The sequence below is a fragment of the Bombus vosnesenskii genome, unplaced genomic scaffold (assembly GCF_011952255.1).
Source record: "Bombus vosnesenskii isolate JDL3184/JDL3185 unplaced genomic scaffold, Bvos_JDL3184-5_v1.1 scf7180000013361, whole genome shotgun sequence".
Taxonomy (NCBI): domain Eukaryota; kingdom Metazoa; phylum Arthropoda; class Insecta; order Hymenoptera; family Apidae; genus Bombus; species Bombus vosnesenskii.
In genome coordinates, this window is record NW_022882994.1 from 728950 (window position 1) to 745579 (window position 16630).

The 16630-nt window shown below is 37.3% G+C and overlaps 1 protein-coding gene across 4 annotated transcripts in view; it reads right to left on the minus strand.

The window, feature by feature from the left end:
* LOC117237187 (TLD domain-containing protein 2) overlaps positions 1–16630 on the minus strand; it is a 303806-nt gene that overhangs the window by 285774 nt on the left and 1402 nt on the right. The gene's annotated exons all lie outside the window — the stretch shown is intronic.

Genomic DNA, 16630 nt, shown 5'->3' on the forward strand with positions numbered 1-16630 from the left:
TCAGACACGAGGCAACCGACGATTTCGCCCGGTGAATTTTCCGCTCGGTTCGACCACTGCTATGACATACGATGGAAATTCCTGCTAATCGTACGCCGGACTTGAGAAACCGGAATCAGATTCGTAATTCTAGTTCACTGATCCAGTGAAGGGTCGAATTGTTCGTGGAATTGCCACTTGACTATTAGTATTGTATCTGCTGTGCCACGCGTGTTTACAAATTACATACGTCGCACTGCCTCGCTCGGATTAGTCGAGTTTTGCTTGGGTTCACGCTGAATCTCGGGCCACTGAATAGAGTTAAGTTAACAACAACGAGTGTACACGGTTGCTAGAGCAGCTCGAGTTCTCACATCGACCAAGATACCGGTCATACGTGTTTGTATCCACTCGTTTGGATTCGAACGACCTGAATAAACTGATGCTTAAGGTGGGGGGCTAAGGTTAATTCGTACAAAATAAGGCATGTTTTTGTGAATTATTTGTAACGACACAGTTAAAATCTCTTTATTAAAACCAATAGTACATTAAAGTATGACATTAAAAGAATATTGTATAAAATTTTCACGGAGAAATATTGAAAAATACGGCAATGGCAGCAATTATTCGGACGTGTCTCGGAAAAAAGGTAGAATTGCGGTGCCCCTGATAACTTGGTGCTGGATCATCTGAAAACAAAAAATCAAAGTTCATTCGTTAGGTAACAGTTTTCCCTAGGTAACGCTGGGAGGGTTTTTCGAAATTTCAATTTTTCACTTTTTTGGAACACTTTGAAGGGATAAATTGGCCGATTTTGCGAAAATTTGCGGCTAATTTTCCCTTCAAAATGTTCCAAAAAAGTGAAAAATTGAAATTTCGAAAAACCCCTCCCAGCGTTGCCTGGGGAAAACTGTTACCTAACGAATGAACTTTGATTTTTTGATTTCAGATGATCCAGCACCAAGTTATGAGCAATTCTACTTTTTTCCGAGACACGTCCGAATAATTGCTGCCATTGCCGTATTTTTTAATATTTCTCCGTGAAAATTTTATACAATATTCTTCGAATGTCATACTTTAATGTACTATTGGTTTTAATAAAGAGATTTTAACTGTGTCGTCGCAAATAATTCACAAAAACATGCCTTATTTTTGTACGAATTAACCTTATCCCCCGCCCCTTAAGACACGAAAAATTGGCATGAAAAATTTGTTGAAGTAAATATTACATCAAACCAAATATACATTCTATGATGGAGGTTATTCTTTACGATTAACGTAAAACCGTCAAGGAAACGTAAAATCGCAACTACGAGCGATAATTGTGAATTGGCTAAACAGAAGTTAGAAATAATGAAACGTTTCGTTGAACGCAATGTTAATCTTTAATGAATTGAAATTGCGACGAACGTGACGAACGAACACCATATGTATGTTACCAGAAGCAGATCTGCCGTTTTGCAATGAAACGTAGGAAAAATTCTAACATTTGCGCGCTAGTCAGACGGCCTATTCTACTGATGAACGTCTCGTAGTAGCGATCGTATCCAGAAATGTAGGTTTTCACGGCGACAGGTAGCATGACAAATCGTAGGAGCGGTTGTACGCTTTTGTTCTATTCACAGAATGCAACTGTGGTACACGCAGCAGGCAAATTTCGGTAGTGGTAAAACGAGGTTGCAGTTTGTGCGTTGCCATTTTTATTTTAAGCTTGACGAATGGTTTTTATTGCGAAACCATGTGACCCAGTATGCGGCGGGAATTATGCGCTCCAAAAGCGTTACGTGTACTTACTTTTGCGAACAATCGTGTCAAATATGTAGGATGTTGCTAACGTTGCTGGTAATATTAATTCATTACATTCCGCGATATCGCAAATAGATTTCGATCTCACTGTTGGCTTGTTCTCTGGATGATCTGCCAGTGATACTTTATCGATACTTCTTTTTCTAAAATTCGAATACTGCTTTATGCACGAGAATGTCGTGATATTTTAATCCGATGTATTCTGGTTTCTTCGATTTAATTTTAAATTCGCAAAATGTCGATACGCGATTCGCTTACAGGCTATTCTGATTAAGTCCATGCATTGAAAAGTGAAGAAAAGAGAAAATCATTTTTATCATTAAAGAAAAAAAAGAAAATGTAATATCATCGCTTTCCTTTACTTTCGAATTTATGGGCTAAACCGACTTACGGACTATTTGCTTTTTCATACGGCATTTTCTTAAAAAATAATAACCTTAGAATTTGTGATTACTATACTATAGTCTTCCGCGACAAATAAACTTAGTGTATGGTAGTAAGTATGTATGTAATTTGTTTTTAAAGAACATTTTTTAAAACAATTAATTCTTTCCTCTGTAATAGAAATCACGGATAAAGCTTCTCGAAGACCATAGCGCGTAATTGAGAAAGCCGACACGCGCCAGAAATTACGTTCGCGATACGCAAATTAAAAAGACAGAGTAAACAGTTGTAGGAAATTTTTTAGAATTCGTTAAATCGACTCTTCTGAAAGTCGAGATTTTCTGACCTGATTCCTCTCGTCGCTAACACAGTGCAAGCTCCACCGTAAATTTGGACAACATCGTTAAAGGACGAAGACCAGGAGGAATCGATGGATCGAGTTGTGGATTCATCGACTAAAACGTTCTCTAATTTCCTCTAGTTTTTGTATTCGACGTTCCTACAGATAAAAATGTTTCAACATCGAAATGTATACTCGCATCCGCTTCAAAATAAATCAAAAAATTCGCTTGTCGAAAAAGGAAAGAAGAAGAGATACTAGAAAATACTATAAAAATACCAATGATCGGAAGAAATAATGCAAGAGATGAGCAAAAGGGGGCTCGAAAGGGAAAATTTAAAATGGCTGATAATAGTTTTTTTTTAATTTAGAAATTGAAAGAAGAAAATTTGGAAACCTTGGAAGAAAACCTTGGAAAATTTGGAAGAAAAAAAACATTTTAATAATAAAGATAAAATAATAGAATGAAACAAAAAGAGTAATAGAAGAATAAGAAAAGGAAATAAAGGAAGAGAAAAACTTCGATATGAATCAACGATGAATTTTACGAAGCAATTTAACCTATAAAATTCGAATCGAACAAATCTATGTGTGTCCTGGTTCTTGTTATGGTCATTTGAAGAGACGATCGATTAAGCTTTATTGGCGCAGATGTAGCAATGATACAAAGAGAAACGATTACAAGAAGTATCATATAATAACGATAATATTGACTTCGGAAAACAGCAAAATAGATTTACAATTGCAACTGGCCAATAAAACTCTTCTACATGACCAGTCTAAAAATTGACCAAATTTAATTTTAAAACCAACCAAAACGTCCCTATCGCGTTACTTTATTTCTAATTAATCAAACAAATTTCACGCTTCCGCTTTTCGGCAATTCCACACAGCATTCTAATCGTCTCATTTTTCCAGAAAAACAAAATCCTCCTAATTAATCAAACAACCCCCACCCTTGTGACGTTTCCAAAAATTCGACCACTGACGGTGAGATCAACGAATCTGACAAACCTAAACATTCGCGAAACATACTTGTCTTATTCCTGCAGAAAACCAAAATTCTTCCAATTATAATACCGACAATGAATCTATCAAACCCAATCTCGCAAAACGTTTCTATCATCCGGAAAAGGAAGAAAGAAAAGGAACCTTTCTTCCGCGAAAGCGAAAATTCTTCGAATTAATTAATCGAACCAACTTCGTGCGCTTCGACGTCGCAGAGAAATATTCCGAGAAATTCGATTACTCGGCAACGGGAAGATGGGTTAGAAGAAGGTCGCGAAAGGGTGGGAGCGATACACGAGTCGAATGAGAAGAGTACAAGAAGAGGAGCAGGGTAGGTAGTGTACGAAGATGCTTCTCTGTGGAGAATCGAAAAGGCAAAAGATGAGGGCAGGGGGTTGATCGATGACGCAAGGTCGTACACAATATCGACGGCCTCCACGATCTGCCCCTTCTACTTACGGTGCCGAGCCACCCCTTTTCCTCCATACGATTCATTAAGGAAGAGAAACTGTAGCGTGTGTTTTGACTCTCGACATGGGACCAAGCATAAATCAGGATCCCACGTGTATATGCAAGATGGTATAGGAAATTTCAAGGACGCGTGCTTGTAACACGCCATTGCTCCATTTAAGCGATCCTTTTGTCGTCACTGACCTATTTAACGTATCCTATCGTGCCTATCGTACAAACGTATCCCATTTTTCAGGCTACACGCGCCGCGGAGTTCGAGCAACCCTTCAAATCGACGATTTATTAACGCTAGAATTAACAGAGTGGTGAGAACGATCGATTTTTGGCAATTTTCCATCGAAATTTTAGAGATACGTAGATTCTCGACAGATTCGAGTCGCTTCTTCGTAAGACAATCTTTTCTACAGAGAAGGAAAACACATGCGAAGAATTACCATGAGATTTTATAACGGCAAATTTATTTGTCGAGATGAACAAAATGGCAAAATAACCAAACGACTAATTCTTATTCGAGGGAGTTTGATAAATTTGCAACATTTTTGGGAATTTGAACTATTGTAAAAATATAAATAAAAGCTTGTTCTTCTCTTTATTTTATTATATACCGTTTATTCTGATTTGCCTAAGGCAAGTTTTACGTTTCCAGCGTTAATGCCGAACTGCTGCTACATTTATCGCTCGTTTTTCTATACTTTTTTCCTCTCGTTTTATTTTTCTTCGTTGCCTTTATTGCCAATACTAATTCCTTTATTTGGTCGAAGAAGAATATGCATCACGTTTATCTACAAGCAACTGTCGTGCGTCGGAGAATTTATTAATTCCAAGATATCATTTGATACTGATCCCCAAGTCTCTGTATTCTATCTGTTTTTACTTTTTCTTTTTTCAATTTTTCATGCGAGGCAGGAAGATTCCTGTCTCAGAGAATTTCCTATTTCCACACAAAGAGTCTCTTTAATATACGACGACATATCACTGATCCCCCCCCCTCTCTCTCTCTCTCTCTCTCTCTCTCTCTTTCTCTCTCGTATCTTTTGAAATCGTCGTTTAAAGCTACTTTTCAAGAAAGAACTTCCTAATCCTGACGGCCTGAAACTCAGAATAGCTAACTATATATCACCATACCAACAAATACTCTCATTGCAAACTTGGCCCTGCGTGCTCGTCCATTTCCCCTGTTATGTAACGAGAAGAAACTCGACAGAAAAATTTCCAGGCAATTACGATTTCTATAGTAAGCGGAGTATTGATTAGAATGTTTCGTGTAGCAGACTCTACAGACTGGAAGTACCTTACATTAAAACATCAAGCTGCGCCACTAATTGACACACTCGCGGCCAGAGACGTATTTTCCATGGAAACTGAACCAAAGGTATAACATAGTACAACGGGAAAATAAAACAATTTTACAGGACAGAGTTATACTTTCTGATACAAAGAAGACTAACGAGAAACTTAAATTCGCAGAAACGTGATACAAGAGCGATACAGAATACGTAATGAGGTGGCTATGAAAAGTATTTGCACGCTATGCGTATTTAATTAACTCCAATTAGCTGCAAGTGTATTGAATCTTGTATCATTTAATAGTACTCGTACATGAATATAAAAATTTCGTATTATGAAAATGAGAAGTAAAGTTTGATAAAAACCACTTGGTTGAAAGGCATTTCTTTTTACACCAAAAAAAAAATTTCTAATAATTAAAAGAAGATATTTTTATAATAAAAAGCGACACCAACGCGAAGACATTAATAAAGAGATCAATTCTAACAATTAGAAAGAGAAACCTGGAACAGTGTTACAGAAAAGAACGATACAAAAACATCAAAGAAGAAATTCTAGCAATAAAGAAACCAGTGGAAGGGCAAAAGGAAAAAGAAAATTCCTGTGAAGAACAATGAAAATATAACGTGATATCAACGAACTATACATAATCGATACTATTGTATAATACGTATAGAATATCATCAAGCTTCTACGACCCTACATTTTACCACGAACGAAAGTTACGGATTTTACGAAGAATTCTACCGCGCTGAGAAGTTTGTAAAATCTTCGTAATAAAATTTACGTAATTTTATGACCATTGAATATATTACAAGCAAAATATTTGAAACATTTGCAACTGTGAAATATTCGCCACTGAAGAATCTCCAAGTTGATCAATCTCTTTCGCACTCCTTTTTTCTACGCGCGAGATAATACACAATAGCAAGGGTGAGAAATTTGCAAAAACTTTCTAACAAAATTGATATAATTACGTTGTGATTGAATATACATATTAGAAATCAACACATCCGTAATATCCTCGAGTATATCGCCATTGAGACACTTGGAAGCTCATCAAGCTCTCTTGCACCCCTATTTTTCTACGCGTGAGATAACTTCACAATAACGAGCTCTCGGTATAAAGATAGCGTTCTACAGATTTACGCATCGCTCGAAAGCCGATATTAAACGAGGATATCGATCCGTGATACGAACAAGATCCATAGCGAACGCGGATGTTCGCGATGCATTTCAATGAGCTAAGAGGGTGGAATTATTTAAAATGAAACGACGTCGTCGTGATATTAACAAAGTTCTTGGCGTATCGTGGAAAAATAATTAAGATCTTCCTCTTCTTTCGTTGCTTGTGTCGCTGATGAGTCTTCGCGGAGCTTATTATTAGCAGATTGATAAAAAGAAACGTTCGATGACGAAACGGTAACCTCGTTAAAGACACGTCAGTCTCGTCACGCAGCTTCGATAATTTTCACGCGGATAATAAACGCGTTGCCCTCGAAATTGCCAATCGTTTTTCTCGTCGAACTATTAGAGCCACTGTTTTCTCTAATTCTGATGGCGAATTAATTTTTAACGAGTTTCATATTCAAGGGCAGATAAGCGTTTCAACTTTCAACCGCGTGCTCCAGTGTTTTTACACCAGACGATTTCTAGAGTTCTAATTACGGAATTCTCGCGTCTTATTTTTATATTGCGAGTGTCAGACACCATGGACGGGTTAATTTCAAATGGAAACGTTTATCAGAAGTACGTATTTGCAGGAAAGTGGTACTCGCGTTAAATTAATCGAAACTGTTCGAGCAGTTCACGGGAAAGAACGTCTTGGCGGTGTGTAAGAACTTGAGGAGCTCTGAAATGTTTTATTGCACGGCTACAAATATCTCGAATACCTGTGTCTCTCTACTTTCGATCACGGTTAAAAAGTTTCTAAAAAAGTCTGACAAATTTACCATTCGCCCTAGAAAACGTGCGTCTAATCTCTTCGACTAGAAAAGATTATCCTTGGCTCGAAAAATGAAAGTTTGTAAAAGATGAGATATAAAGCGTTTCATTGGGAATATAAATTTCACAATGTAAACAAAGTTAGCACTCGCTTCAGATAGCATAAGTTTGCTCTTAATGCGGTGAAGTTGCCTCTCGAAGTGGAACAATGTGCAGTAATTCTGAATTTGAAGAAATCTCATTAGCGATACAATCGGCGGTAGCATCTTCGATATTTCGCATAAATTCTGTTACAAAGCTTGCTTAAGCTTCGACAAACCTACGATTCATCCCTTGAACAGTTTATTAAGATTCTCGTAACTTGATATGTAAATAAGGCTCTGGTCGATAATCACAGGAAAAAGAAGAAAAAAGAAAGACGGTGGAAGAATCGATTTCCATACTCTGCAACCCTAATAGATTGGAGCAACGCGAGACCAAGAATCTTCCCCAAAAACTCACCTGATCCACGTCAACCATGGCCACAAAAAAAGGGCAAAAAATCCAAGGGAAAAAATGTTCGTTCCATCTTAACGACCCCTCGGGCCGAACCGCGGCCGCAGATTACGCTAAATGATCCCGTTGCTCGTTCTGGGGGCGAAATGAGGAAAACGAGCAGAGAGGGAGGAAGCTGAGGCCGAACGAAAGAGCCACCTAGTGTATAGTGTGCATAGGTGCGAGAGTGAAGTGCGGCGAACCGAAAAAAAGTGGAAACGGGAGAAAATACGAAAAGAAGAAAAGGAAAGAGGATGCAAGGTAGAGGAAGAGAGATAGGGTAAAGGGGCAAGAGAAGGAAAGTAGAAGAGGGAAGAGATGGTAGACAAGGCCGTCTCTAATGAGAACTCGAGCGATTTTCCATCGGTTTTTCCAAGCGGACGAAGGTCGCGGCCGAACCACGGAAAATGAGGAAATGTCCTCTCTGTTTCTGTTCACTTTCTGTTCACTGCTTTCCTCCCTTTGATTACAGGTATTTAAAGGCGGACGCACACGTACTTTTAGAAAACTCCTATTTGGAACGTATCACGCGAATTATATAAAATATTTCGAAATTTCGTCGCCACTGGACTGCGCATTTCTATGTAAATTCATATTTTTCAGCATATAATTAAAAAATGTAGAACCTCGTATTATACTCGAAGATGGTATCCCGCTGGGGATAGCCATCCACGTATTATTTAGCAATAAAGTTACAAAAATTTACGAAATGTCCAGCTGGGCAAATTGTAAGGTACAAATTAAACAAATAAAAAAGAAAAAAGAATCTTCGCATTCTGTGTACTCTGTGTAATTTTGCTCTGTCAAATTTCCTACAAACGCACAAAGGCTCATAGTCTAGTTATCGCTGTGGCGAAATGAAACACGGCTGTCGTGATTACGTTGCTAAAATTTTAAGTCGTCCACTGCGAACGTTATATTTAATAAACATGTAGTACAGAGCGCGAAGTATCGTTTAAAACATGAAACATAAGTGGTAAAATCTTCCTGAATATCGACGCTTATTGATATAATATAATATTATACGTCGCGCCTCCCATATACAGTTCCAGATTTATTTCAGTATAAATATAGATAGTCGAGTCTTATTACTATGCTGCTGGATGTTTATGCAAATTCATATTTTCATGAAAATGATGAAGCAAATGGAGCCTAGCTAGAAATTTGTTTCACCTGCTAAATGTTACAACGTGCATTTCTACTTTGCGCATATTTCATATGATTCTTCGTATCGAGTGAATCTTCCACTTTTTGTATCTTTAAATTTATGTAACATAAATGCACGAACATCCGCAGTCTATCTATTGGGTTGGCAACTAATTACCACTTAATGACAAAATCCGCAATCACTTAGTTGACAACCCAATATATGTAAGTCTATGTATATGTAACATCGTTACAGTGCCAACGAAATTTCAGAATGTTTCGTATAAGACGCGTAATATAATTCGCAAAATGTCTACAAGTGTCTGAACAGTCTGGCGAGCTACTGTAGAGAGACAGAGGATCCTCTTCTGGGTAACTAACGACCGTGTCGGAGGCGGAGGGATGAAACCGGAGGAAGAAAAATGAAGAAGGAGATAGAGAGGAGGGTTTTAGGGAGAAATAATGAGTCAGAGCGTTGTTATTATTACGTACGTGTTGTTGGTCCGGGTTCAACGTGTCTGCCAAGTATTGTTTCCTTTTTCGAGCTGGCTGTATGGCTCAAGGACAGCGCCAGACAATGGATCGAGCTGTTCGATTCGAGCCAGTTCTCTTTTCCATTTACCGCGTGCATTCTATTCCGTCCAATTCTCCAGTATAATTTATTTCATTTCAACGTTTTAATAATAATTTTAATGATTTCAATATGGCCAAAGATCGCCGAGTGTGTGACAATTTGTCGAACAAAGGGTGGGATTTGCTTGAACGAAGAACGAACAATTATCTCGTTAACACTTGCTGCTAATAGCAATCTCACTTCTCCCAAAATTTCTCTAAAATTTCATTTGAAGATTCTCCGCCTTTAACTTTTGCTCCAACAGCGATATACAGGGTGGTTGGTAACTGGTGGTACAAGCGGAAAGGGGGTGATTCTACGCGAAAAAAGAAGTCGAAAATATATAATAACAATTTCTTCTTTTTTTTTTTAATTTATCCATCGAGACAACGATCTACAGTGAGATCCGTTATAACGAGACGTGATAAAGTGCACGCGTAACGAGCGAAAATTCAAAGCCGATTTTCTCGAAAACAAAGCCTCGAACGAAAAATGTTTATTCTATATTTTCGACTTCTTTTTTCGCGTAGAATCATCCCCTTTCCACTTGTACCACCAGTTACCAACCACCCTGTATATCGTCACCGAGTATTTTATAGGCAAATTTCTAATCGTCGGAACATATCTTATATAAATGAGCATTTCTACTGCTAACATGACGTAAAACAGAGAAAAAGTATGTAAGAATCGAAGCAACGAATATGCATGCACCGAATCGAACGAGTCATCACGCTCGAGTTGAAAAGTATTCATTTTTCTCACGTAAATATTTCTAGAATGATCGGATAATGACCGAGTGGCGCGTATACGTACAACGTTGTCAGACAAAAGAGCCCACGTACTGCCAATAATATGCAATTTCTTGTCTTCTAATTGATACGACTTATTACGCAACTGACACGTTTCGAGCTGATCGGATCGGGCAAATTTAAGAAGCCTCGTTCCGTCACCGCGAAATACATTCTCTCTGTTACACATTATTTATTTAGGCGATAACAGGCCAGAAACTTACCAGCGATACCGTTTCTATCGTGTAATAAGTATACCGAACGATTCTCGAATATTCAAACGCGTCTTCGACGATCTTTCGTCAATTCGAACGATGGCGCTTGTTACGATCTATTGAGAAATGTATAATTTTGTGTGCTAGACTAGATTAGCCGCGCAGTAGTAACACACGTATGTGAATACGATTGTATGGAAGTATGCGTGTGCTCAACGTCTCGAAAAACAAATGAATGTAACTGTTCCGTTGGCAATGCGATACGGAAGATGATGAGACAAAAAGAGTGCTGAGACGCGTGCAAATGTATATCGACGAAGATCCTGGAAATCGTTTATTGAATAAATCTAAAACTATTTTAATATGAATCCTAAGTGTAACCTTAGTGTTCCTTTACTTTTATTTCGTCGATTAAGATCCACAATTCTCAACACGATCATAAATCTGAACGTAAGTTCTTTATACAAACTTAAATTTCTTACCACTCTTTATGACAGCTTGATGTATTGTGGTAAACGTGAAAGGTAATATATATACAGGGTGGACGATATATAACTAATTTCCAACTGAAACGATGCGTCCATCGTGTCCTGTTCCGCTTCAGCGATTGTTTTATCGAAGAATGTGAAATAATCGTGGAGCGTTGCACAGTTGAGGAACGAGTGAAAATTATTCAAACATTTGATCGAAGTAATTCGTCGACTGGCGATGACTTTAAGCAAGTTACGTTGACGATATCATCCGACCTGATAGATCGACCGATTTGACTTTACCGAATTTCCTCTCGTCGGCTTTTCTTTTAACCCTGACCTTCCCTCATTTTCATAAATTAGTGGGTCGTATCAAGTGAACATTACAATGGTAAAACATCAATGAGATGAAAAAGAAAAAAGACAAATTATTAATTTTGCTCTTTGTCGTTCGCGTGTATTCGCGCTAGTTCTACAATATACAAAAGTAAACAAATTTTGTAAAAATTCTTTCAAAAATGGTAGAACAATAATATATAATCTTTGGCCTTGAAAAGCGTGTCAAATTGACATGGGGGATGGCTAAGGGTTAAAAGTAAAAAGTATGTCGATAAAGCAAACGTATGAAAATGCAATGAAAAATGCGATTGACAGAGTTCGACTTTGTGCAGCGTCGGAAGGCAAACATCTTTCTGATATTATATTCCATATGTTTCATTTGCAGAAGCTACTCCTTCATCCTGATACATTGGCCAAGGGATTATTTGAAGAAACAAACAGATATACGTAGACTTAAGAGATTCGAAGCATTGGGTGCAAAAGACAAATTTTAAGTGATTCTTAGATAAGAGAAGATAGCTCAGAGAAGACAGGTACCTTATCTATCAAATTTGTACACGTTAGTTTCTTCCGCAACGACAAACGCTTGGTGTTATTTTATAGTAAATTGCACTTACAATTAGCAAAAAAAAAATTCATAAATAATTTCCACGTACTAATAGATATCTTGTATTAGCAGGACTATTGTTTTTATTTCGTTTGAAAGTTATTATATCGTCCAACCTGTGCAATATATCAATTTTTCAGTTATTAATTAGAAAGAAAATCATACGTCCAGTCGTTAAAGGATACGATTCTCTTGTTTTGGATAAATGCTGGATATTTTAATTACATTGGTTTCTTGCTAAAGTACGTATAAAGTTGCGAAAACGTATCCAAAAATTCAACTCTCCATACATACGTAACACCAAAAATTCGAAAATTCCAAAAATTCAGCCATTCCGAAAGATATCGTAAAATTTCAACTACCGAGTAAGTACTAAAAGTTCTACTAAAATCTTCATCTACGTAGTACGGAAACGTCTTCAAAGTAGGATCATCAAGCGCGTTAGTTAATCAGCGGAAGCGTGACAAACGCACAATCGCAACACAGCAATACGTAGTAGCACAGCGATGCGCGGACACGTGCAACATGTTCAAAGCATAAATGTAAACGGATCGCCTAACCGTGATTAGATATGCAGCCAGGTACACGTGTATATAAGCAAATGAGCTGTACGATACACAGTATGAAATCGTGGTAAAACAGAGGCAGTGCGCGTGTCTTATCTAGCGACCTCAACTTCCGCACCTTTTCACCATTTTCTACCCCTTTGCTAATTACGCGACCCAACGAAAGTTCAAAGAACCGTCCGCCGTCGTCTTTTATACCACGTACCTTTTTTCCTTTTTTTTTTCTCCTCTTACGTATTCTTCTCTCTTTGATAATCGGATTTTTTTTTTTGCGGAAACACCCTCGCGAGACGATTCGAAAAGACACGCGGAATATGACGACGATGAAATCGCATTGATGGTATTCGACGATAAAAGTTAGTTACGCAACGCTTCTCACTCCCCTCTCACGGAAATATCGTCTGTCGGAAATAGATTCAAGTACATGGACATCGATGGTTGGCTTGGAATTATGCATCGACTCAGTTCGTCAAGGTTGCTGGATCACGACCGCGGTTTCGCGCGTGGGGCGTTTGAACTATTCGCGCCTCCTTCCATTTCTGCGTCTCGAAATACTTTCTGAACTTGTCCGCGCATTTTCCATGAAAATGATTTCTATTACGTTTCCTACAGTGCATAGGGTTCATGGCGTGATAGATAAAAGCTTGACGTGATTTTCTTAGTACCGTTAAAATGACATTTCATCGTATCCTCTTCCATCTTTCACGAATTTGAATTTATTCTAGCTGTTAATCGTGTTTCTGTAGGATATATTGGGTTGTCCGAAACGTTTCGTTTCATAAGGTGATAATAAATGAACAACAATTTTTGTTTTATATTATTTTATCAAATTAGAAGTAATATATTATTATTTATTGAATTTATGATCCATTTCGTTATATTTCTATTATTATGTTCGTGCATAATTCAATAAACTAATATAAAACAAAAAACATTGTGCGTGTATTATTTCCTTATAAAACGAAAGAAACTTTTCTGACCTAATATATGGCGCGTACGTAATAGAATAAAAAACTTGATACGCATATCGGTAAATTTGCATACACATCGCTCCAAATGAGGCAACCATCGGCGTTTCGAATTCTCACATTTTACATATTTCAAACTACGAACTTTGCAATCTAGCTTCGACTGACGACTTTAAACCTTAGCAACTAAAGCTCTCTCAACGATAGAATCTTTTACTTTTGAAACGCAACTACTCCATTTTCCTCTACTACATTCTGAAACGATGGAAACGAGGAGGCAAAAGAAAAGAATGCAGAAGCCGTTCGAACGTTCGCCAAAGAAGATAACATAACCCAGATTACTTTATCATGTTAAGCGATGACAGCGTCCATAGGTGTGTGAAGTCGGACAGAAAGTCGACGCGTTGACCAACGCGAATAGGGTTGAAGTGGTAGTGATAATGGCCGCTCGTTGATGATATACAATACAAGCAACCACGTCGTTTGCCTACGCAGCGATCAACATAAATCGCGAGAAACGCTTTCAGCGTGAAAAATAGCTCGCCTTTTGATCGATCCCTATCGCGCCAGACTGTGCCATTCGATTTCTACATGCACGCGCGTGTCCACTTTATTATACATGTAAAAGTTGAAGTAATAAATATTTCATTATTACCATTAATGTTTCATTAATAAGTATTCATGAATATTTATTAATGGGTAAACGTAATACTTTTTATTCCCCAGCTATTTTATTCTATTCTGTTACTAATTTAATTATGTATATATTAATTTATTTCTATCATATGTGCCTTCATCTGGTATTCTACATATGTAAATGTATGCTTCTAACAGTAAAAGTTGGAACTTCAATGTTTCTACGATAAATACACTTGTACCTACGTACACTTCGTACGTACACTAGCCGCGAGATATTTGCTACGAGTCGATATTTTTCAACGTTTTTATTTTCTAGTCATTTTATTTTAAAACAATTATTTTATTTGTTGTATGTGTCTTTACTTAGTATTTTACCTTATAAATATGTGTTTACAAGCAATGAACGAATTTTCAATTTTCACTGGAAGCGTACGTTTTTGAACTTGGTTTATTCGAAGCACTATACTGAAACGAAAACAGAGCAATTTAAACGAACGTTGTCGCTATTTAGCAGATGCACGTCGTACGTATGTATGTGCAACTATAAGCATAAAATGAACATCTCATGTTTCGAATAAATACCTATAATAGCAAACATACCACGTGTAAATTGATAATTTGCATAAATTTATTAAATGAGGCGTTATTAAGTTTTTCATCCATTTTTTAGATCTATATTTAAAAAGTAGGCATTTAACATGACGCTTTTAATACCGAATGTGTTGCAACAAATGTATGCAACGTCTGATAAATGAATACATTTATTAAATATAGTAGACACTTTATGTGTGCTTCGTTTCTCTATGGTCTTACGGCAGTAGCATTGATCACTAGTCAAACTTATCACATATTAGCTTTCAATGTAACCTATACAGCCATGATAATATCATAATTTATCTATGAGCGAAGAAGTCTACTTTAGTAGATCTTCTCCCAACAAAATACTTCTCCCGACGATGAGTAATATGATACATTAACATTTTTGTGTTAAAAACTTGAATTAATGAAATTGAAATAAAAAATTAAAATAGTAAATAAAAATCGATAGAAAAAAGATATTTCCTTTCATAGTATAGTAGGATAGTTGTTTATACAAAAATTCAACGATGCACGGTTTAAAATTAACATGGCAGCATGATCTTCAATTCAGCAAACTGACCTGCCAGATCTCATTTCGCAACACGTTTATGGCGCCACGAGATTATAGAAGCTATTTCAAAAGCGTCTAACATTTCATATAATAAGAAAAAGGTGTAATGGTCTGTGTAAAGAACACCTTTGGTTCTTCGAGATAACATTTCTTCTCTAAAAAATCGTAACAATAAAATCGAAAAATTCTTTATAAATCTATTAAATATCCTGTAGGTACAGATTCGACGTCTGTGATGTCCTTGAAATCACGATAATCTCAAACATTTTGTCCCGAAACAATTTTTTCGATAAAATTAAAATCATACAAATAGTACAACTTAAGCTTTTAGAAAGTGTTTATGAAATAGTTCGGAGAAAAAGCCAAGTTCCTCTTTTCGTATGCAAACTTATATAACGGGCTTAACCATAACCATCGAAAATTCAAAGTGTTCCGCGTAACATCTTTAGAAATCGTCGAACTATTTTAAGAGACCAGCAAAAACTACTGAAATCCAGATAAACATTTTCAACGCTGCAAGAAATCGCTGTTTTATCATAAGAGCGTTGTCAGTTGCGCGCGCGTTAAATGAAGCGAAATGACTCCCGTCTAACCTCGAAAAATTCAGCTGTGCGTCTATCGGTGACAGTCAAACCTTTGTCTCTTTCTCTATCCGCAACACTGAACTAAAATTTCGAGACTAGAGAAATTTTCTGCCACCCAAAGCGAATCAATAGTTGCGCAATTGTCCAACCACGAAGTACGCAATAAAGAAGAAAAATAAAAACTAACAACAGTATAATGCACCGAATAATGCGACCAATCGTTTTGTGCGAGCACAAAAACGAATGGGCTGAGTTTCGTGTAACGTGACCAAATATCGACCGGTCGAGGCAACGAAGGGTCTCGACGTCTAAAGCGGAATAATACAATCCCAGAAACACGACAACAGCCTAGGAGAGAACAGTGAAATGGCTGGCGGAGTGCGCAGTGAACCGTTCCCTGAGTTCGCCTCCTTTGGTTCGCAAAGTGGCAAGCGTCAATTGATCTACAAGCCTCGGCAGAAATTTATGACCCGCCCCTTATCAAGAGAAACCATCGTTGGTCGTTAATCGCGCTATGCCGTAATTCACCTTCATCGCGGGTCAGATGCCACTACTGTGTCGTGCCAATAACACCTACACACGTTCTTCTATATACAGACCGTGCTTCTCAATTCTTGGTACAATTGAAATTAAGACGAAAATCAAGAGTAATAAAGTTACATTAGAGGCTCTATTTTCAAAAAAGATCTGAGAGAAAAACCAAATTTGCCTAGACTCAATTGGACAAGAATAGACAGGAGATTATTCTACATTCCATCATGTGAAAATATAGAATAAAGCATTTTCGTTTAA